The sequence below is a fragment of the Pelobates fuscus genome, chromosome 11 (genome assembly GCF_036172605.1).
Source record: "Pelobates fuscus isolate aPelFus1 chromosome 11, aPelFus1.pri, whole genome shotgun sequence".
Lineage (NCBI taxonomy): Eukaryota > Metazoa > Chordata > Amphibia > Anura > Pelobatidae > Pelobates > Pelobates fuscus.
Window position 1 is genome coordinate 7,526,904 of NC_086327.1, and position 8,147 is coordinate 7,535,050.

Sequence of the window (8,147 nt, forward strand, 5' to 3'; positions counted from 1 at the left end):
CACAGGCCTTAGGGCTCACCACCCCGGACGGCACACTGTCCAGGTGACCAGTAAGAGGGGAGACACCCTGTGAGGCGGGACATCGCGGACTGCGGCAGGGGATCTTTTATATCCGTTACCACAGGGGTGCCCAAATAGTAGATCTCCAGTTGTTGTAGAACTACAACCCCCATGATGCATTGCGTGCCTTTAGAATGACAAAGCATCAGGGAATCTGTAGTTTCAAAACATCTGGGGATCTACCATTTCAGCACCCCTGCTTCACCTGACATTAGGCTGGAGACCGTGAGCACTTCCTGTCAGACCAGGTAGAGGATAAAGAAGACCTCTAACCATGGTCCACATGGCCACGCTACAAAATGGAGGTGAGCAGGCACGCAAGGAGGGGTGAGGCTGGTAAGAGATCACAAATGGACTAGGGGAGAAAGAGACGCATGAAGTAGCTGGGGGAGCAAGACACACAAAGGGACTGGGGGTGGTTGGAAGAGACACACAAGTGGGGTTAAAATACTCTAGAGGGGGTAAGACATTCAATAGAGGGGATATGATACACACAGGTGAAGATATGGGGGGAATTGCAAAGTTCATCTTGGCCAAAAATGGTCAGACCGTGTTAAAACCCACCTCTGTGTCAAAGTACAGCAACATCAGCGAGCTCTATGCTAAACGTGACATAGGAGATAAACTGCCTGACTGCGATGCTACAAGATGCATTACGGCATATCCGGACTTTATTCTGAGCGGTTTATTTACGGCCTGGCAGTATTGGCCAGCAGAATATGCTTTTCAAATTGCCAAAATGATCTGTTAAATGAATAATTCCCCCCAGCCACTATGGAAGAGATTGCCATTTCTATATTGCACGTTGTATTAGGATTGGATACATGCTGACTGCCAACATATGCAGCAGCGCTGTACAGTTAGAACATGAAGTCTATGTAAATTCCCCCCGCACCCCCCAAACAGCAGCAGCTCATCTAAATAACTTGGTCTCTCTGCATTACGCGCACAGAGCCGGCATATATTCATTTCCCCACATAAAGAGGATATTGCTCACATACTGCGAACAACTAATTCATGTCATCGGGGGATTAAATGCTCAATTAACACTTGTCAGCCTCTTGGCTCTCATTAGGAGAATAAAACCCTTATGCTGTGTATCAGTTCATGCAGACACTAACCTTGCTGTCATACGCTCAGACTAAATTATTACTGTAAGCGGAGGCACGGGCGCTCACTGAGGCTTTGTATAAGGGACAATTCTGGGTCAATTTTCTAAACATAGAATAATCAGTAGTAACATTCCATTGGTTTCCATGGCAACTGCTCCATTTTTACTGACTTTGAAGCGGATGTGCTCCCGATTCATACAGTGGCTGGCGATTTACATTGCTCCCAAATTTCGGCAACCTTGGTAACAAGCTCTGCATCTAGTGCCGTGCCCATTCTCGAAGCGGATTATTCAGAACTTAAAACAGAATCTCAGAATATGGGTTTAAATATCCGTGCTGTCACTATAACCGAATTGGAGAATTTTGCCAAATCAGGAATTTTTCCATCAATTTTGCAATTTGGCTTTCAGTACAGCGTAGGATCCACCGATGTTGGGTTACGTGCGATTAGCACAGTATGTCTGGATGTGTAATAAACACAGACTAGCCAAATGTGTCACTAAATTCCTATATACGTTTGCTATGATAGGTGGTTGGAAGTAACCATGTATGATTTAAAACGGTATTTTTTTGAGCACGCTATTCCTTGATCTGTATTTAGTATGGAATTTGGTCTTTACATCACAACTGCTGAGGGATGCATAATCCGGGTGTGCCCCCAATTCGCTTGTTTTCCCATTTGAGGTTTAGTGTATTAACCCCCTAAGTCGGGAGTTAGGTATGAAACAGATTCCCCAGTTTGCATTTTTAGAACACATCCCCAGTTTGTAGTTTTAGAGCAGATCCCCCGTTTGTAGTTTTAGAACAGATCCCCCGTTTGTAGTTTTAGAGCAGATCCCCAGTTTGCATTTTTAGAACACATCCCCAGTTTGTAGTTTTAGAACAGATCCCCCGTTTGTAGTTTTAGAACAGATCCCCCGTTTGTAGTTTTAGAGCAGATCCCCAGTTTGTAGTTTTAGAACAGATGCCCAGTTTGTAGTTTTAGAACAGATCCCCCGTTTGTAGTTTTAGAACAGATCCCCCGTTTGTAGTTTTAGAGCAGATCCCCCGTTTGTAGTTTTAGAACAGATGCCCAGTTTGTAGTTTTAGAGCAGATCCCCCGTTTGTAGTTTTAGAACAGATCCCCCGTTTGTAGTTTTAGAACAGATCCCCCGTTTGTAGTTTTAGAACAGATGCCCAGTTTGTAGTTTTAGAGCAGATCCCAGTTTGTAGTTTTAGAACAGATCCCCCGTTTGTAGTTTTAGAACAGATCCCCCGTTTGTAGTTTTAGAGCAGATCCCCAGTTTGCCGTTTTGGGGCGAGACAGTGATCTGCTGAATCCGAAATGGCGGCAGTCATTTTGTATAAAGCTCGGAAATCTTTACGTGCCTCTTTACGGGTCGCATTCTAGATTCCTCCATTACACATGGCCACTGCTGGGTCGGTCACTATAGTTGTCTCTTTATTTTTTTGCCTCTGAAAATAGAGATGTCTTCAGAAGTCAAGTTCTGTTTCTGGACATCTTTTAACTTGGGACTTACTTGCAAATTATGAAGAAAGCGTTCAATCTAAAAGAATGGATTCAATACCAAAGAACTCAAAGATTGGTAACCAGATCTATTTCATGTGTAGGTCCCAACCTTCTCCTCACTGGCCTGGGCTACGAGAGCCATGACACATCCTACCCTAGCCAGTAACTGATCCAAAACGCTCAATATAGAAAGATATATTCTAAGAATTTCCTACACTCTGTTATCGATGGGTCTGACCTCATTCTGTAGGCCAGGTTATCCTAAAATAAACATCCGCGTCCCATGAATTAGGATGCTGGTAGGAGAAGTAAGAGGGGGCAGACCAGTAACGCAACTCACATCACTAGTGTCACCGAAAAGGGAGGGTCTGCCTGAAGAACTGAATGCATGCCGGGCTACTTGTCAATCATCCAGACTTGCCCATTGAGGGATGCAGAGAGCACTTCTTCAGTATGTTAGCGTAGAGTGAGTGTGTGTAACGATGTGCTTGTACTAAGCTTTTGAGGACAGTTCCCTGGGAACAAACCCAGGACAGCGGGACACAAACCTAAAATTGTGACTGTCCCACCAAAATGGGTCTGGTTGGGAGGTCTGTAAAACTGGGATAAGGTGTGTTAGATACTATAGAGGTTATGTATAAATACGAAGCAATCTCTAGCGCTAAACACGATCTGTTCAGTAGTTTTATTATTTTTGCGCCTCCTGACGTATACTGAACATGTCCAAATGGGTTTTTACATATAAAACAAAATGGAATACATTTTCCACTTTTATTACAGTTCCGATAATGCCAGATTTGGGACGGCGGAGTCTGAATTCTGAAAACTAGACTTTTTGTCCAAATATGTTTCAGCTGGTTTAGTTGAATCAAATTCCTTTAAATCTACCAATCCGCCCAACTCATTGGACAAATCGAGTATGGATCAGTCCGTTCCGGCACAGATTAAAAAGGAGTTTGATTCATTCGAACCAGCTGAAACGTATACGTGCACACGTCTACTGAGATCCCTCCGTGGGTGGGACAGGTACGATAGCCTAGCGTGTAACACGGGAGCGAACATATTAATGAATCCGGAGTTAAATCACCCATAGGCAGCTTTCAACGTTTCTCCATTCTCAGTGAGCGTCTCCAAACGGACTGTTTTTTGGCAACACTTTATCTCCCACGGCAATTATGCTAATCAGAGCAGATAAAAGGACTTCAGTCATTTCTCGAGCCGTTTTAACCCTTTGATTGTTTTAACCCATTCAGTTCTGGGGTTTGGGAAATCCATTCTAACCATCAGCATTTTGTTGGTTGTGAACGTATGATGGTGCCAGTGAATTATTTAACGCGTTCCTTGTGTTTTTTTGTTTACAGTTTTACAAATGTTGGCAATGTCCACTCATTTTGTGGAGATCTATGTCTCTATTTAGAAGAATCAGATCGCTTGCCAGGCCTCGGGCGCTGAAAAGACAGCTCTGTTTGGATATTCACCGCACAGTGTGGGTTTTAACTTGCTCTCATCTCCTGTTGCATTCTGTAAAACAAGATTATTGGCTAAATCTGAACTAATTCATCTCTAAGAAGCTTTTCCTGTGGGAGCAATTCTGCCCTGCCTGGCTCTCTCTGGCTCCATTGTGTCGCTAAAGTCTTGCCTAACAATTAAAATGTAAATGTTCTAGAAATTCACAGAAAAATGGCGATGAAATTCGCTGGACGCACACGCACCGACGGTTAGTACATATTTCCTTGTTTGGTTTTTCTTATTCCAATATTTTAAGTAAGATAATATTAGTAATTGTAATATTTAAAAAAAAAAAATATATAGACATATAAATATAATTACAATGAAATGCACATAATCATTAGTTTTATCTTCCTTCCTAGATAACATGATTTATATGGAAGATCTATAGCAAGCGAACTCCGACCCTTAAAAGACGCGTTTACTCATTGGTCAGTTTGAATTCCAGACTTTTTCGATCATCCTTTCCAGGGACTCTAAGCGGTTCTGGTGCTTACAGCCTGTCCCCTGGACAGTGTGATAATTTACTGAGAAAAGTCAGTGTTTACATTGCCACGTGTAGTGGCTTTCACTCAATCAATCCATTGGACAGCCACTAGAGGGACTTCCTGTATGAGGTTCTGCAATCTTTGCAGGATCGATAGAGTTTGAGTCAGTGTAGCTCTATGAGGAGATGCTGATTGGCACAGCGTGACGATTGCATATGTGCATTAGCCCCCCAATGCTTTCTCGAAGAGGAAGCATTGTATTAACTGAAATCATCAGTAATGAGACAAATGCTTTATTTACCCATCAGGGAGGGCCCCAAGAATCCAAATAGCCCCTAGATCACTCAAACGTTAAGAATACGTTTTTTTCTGACATTAAAGTGTTCCTTTAACCCCTTAAGGACCAAACTTCTGGAATAAAAGGGAATCATGACATGTCACACACGTCATGTGTCCTTCAGGGGTTAATGACATTCTCGTGACATTTTTGTCTTCGGTTTGACAAACTCAGAAATCCCTCCATTGTGTGATGGCACTTTATATGTTTGTTGCCATGGGTGAGAGAGTGCCCCGTGATCTAGGTACATCAACTCTGTAACCAGCAGGGCTGGATTATTACAGGGGCTGCCCAATGCAATAGGCTCATTGACAAAATAATAATAATAATAATAATAATAATAATAATAATAATAATAATATATATTATTTATTTGTTTACTACTCTCCACATGCTTTTGCTTTGCAGATTAAGTATGCAAACATAGGAAGGATGTAGGCAAACAAAACTGGTGTGTGCTGGCTGACAATGAAATTAGTTAACCCCTTCAGGACCGGCCTGTTTTTGCGATGTTTGTACGTTAAGGACCAGAGCAGTTTTAACACTTTTGTGGTGTTTGTGTTTAGCTGTAATTTTCCGCTCTCTCATTTACGGTTCCCATACAAGTTATATATTGTTTTTTTCACGACAAGAATGGCTTTCTTTACATACCATTATTTGTATTATGTCATATATTGTATTTAAAAAAAATAATAAAATATGGTGAAAAATTTAAAAAAAAAACATGTTTTTGGACTTTTACTTGAAAAATCTTTTACTTATCTACAAAAGCTAATGAAAAAAACTGCTAAATAGATTCAAAATTTTGTCCCGAGTTTAAAAACACCCAGTGTTTACATGCTTTATTGCTTTTTTTTGCAAGTTATAGGCCTATAAATACAAGTAGGAAATTGCTGTTTCAATATATATATATTTTAAATGTATCAATAGTGACATTGTTACACCGTTATCTGTCATAAATCCCCGAAACACACCTAACATGTACATATTTTTTTTTTTTTTTTTTTTATATTCTTTGTTTTTATTGTGCAGGTAGGTACATAGCGGTTCCATACGCCACAACAGCGCGCATATAGTTATACATACAGTCACTTATTCGTGGCATGAGTGCGTGCACATTTTTTCTTTTGGATCTAAACAAATTCAATATAACAGGCTTAACATTGGTTGACAGTTACTGCATTGTGGTTGAGCATGCAAGTGAGTTAAGGTTAAAAAATAAAGCGTAACAGTAGACAGGTCTGATCAACGTTAGGCTAGAGAGCTAGAATAATCAAGTGCTGTCCTGCGGCTAGCGTAATTTAAAAGAAATAATAAAGGTTGCCATGTTTAATGCAGACTCGCTGCCCATGTTAAGAAACGTGAATGCTTCTTCGAGCAAGGTGTGTTTGAACTTATATAACTTATGTGTATTGATGCGTTATGCATGTATAAATCTTAGGCAGAGCCGGGGTGCCCCAAGAGTAGTCCTCCAGCTTTTCTTACATTCAGAGTGCGGGGCACAAAAGGAGCAGGCACATTTTAAGGTTTTAACAATATACAAGTTAAGAACATTCGCTTAGGTGTGTAGTAGTGCGATTACGTAAGTAGATTAAATTTACATTTTGGTTATGCTCGTGGTAGGCTAACGTAACATTTTATAACCAGTAAAAATTAACAATTAACATGCATTTGTCTACGCCGAGGCGTTACTCGATAGAAAGGGTATGTCAACAAGCTTTCAGGAACAAAAGGGGGAATTGATGTTACCATAGTAGCAATGACCGCATCAACTATTCTCTGATGGTGGTTAGAGATTGAGTGAGGGTGATTCCGTGCATAGTGGGATTCTAAGGTCCCAAAGTAAGGGATGCTGTGTCATATGAAGGTATGCGCAGGGAGATATGTATGTGTGTACGATAATAATATGGGTATTTGAAGGGTGAACAGAATGAGAAAACAATATCTGTGTTCTTGTGCGGTGGTGGTGGTGGTTGGTTTGTTGTCACCCGCCCTTGTATCTCTCCCCATGTTCAATTAAGCAGTTGTGGGGTCCCGTGATGGCTATGTCACTGTTAAGGTACGTGAGCCTAGGGAATAGCCCGAGAGCTAAGGTTCAGGCTAATGAACAAATTTATGTCACTGAGTTCTGTGCTCCGTGTTTAACAAAAAAAAAAAAAAAAAAAAAAAAAAAAAAGGAACAGTTATAGTGACATGCAAGCCATGCTATCTCTTGGGTATGTCTGTTGAGCGCTACGTGAGGCTCATGTCACCGGGTTTTAGGCATGTCAGCTGTTTATGGGATGGGGTTTTCTCACCTGGGCACAGTGAGTCAGTTACTAATATACTATCCACATTATATGAGGCGTCGGTTGAGGTGTACAAGTTTACATGAATCTGTTTCACATGTCCCTCTACCTTAGGATTTGGTGCTCATATCTGGGGTGTCATATTTTTACAATACAGGTCGTGGTAAATTGCTGGTAAACGGAACATTAATAGTAATCTGTACATAGCCCGGTGAGCCAAGTTCTATGCCAGAGATGGGAGAGGCACTTGTTCGGGAAGAAACATATGACAAATAACATTAACACAATGATAAAAAAAATAAAAAATAAAAAGGGGGAAAAGAAAGTTATATAGCTTAACAAGAGTTTAATGGGGTTTCCAACCCAGCTGGGGTAGCCTGGGTACCTCAGGCTTTGAAACTGTCCCCTGAACAATATTAACGGCATGTGGCCGATTGTGTGTTCGCCTGTCTCCGTTTAAGTAGTGACCGCGACATAGGGGTCGGGTGTTAGTCCTTGTGGCACAAATGGGATAGTTCTCGTTGGATCCCAGGCATGTGTTGGCGAGGCAGCACCGTGCTGACCCATCTGGGTGAGGGAGTCCGGGGGTAGGCCCAGAGCCTGCAGTAATTACGCCGCGTCGGTAGGGTCCTGTATTCTGTGGCCAGGGCCGGATTAAGAGCCCAGTGGGCCTGGTGCTGATAATTATGATGGGCCTAATTACAAAATCTTATTGACCAAAAACACTAAAACAGTCCTACCTCCTAAGCGTCATGTATCTGATGGAGATGATGCTGTAGGGAAACTCATAGGATGCAACTATGAGAAAACACATACCCTTTGCTAATCTCATGCTTTCATCTT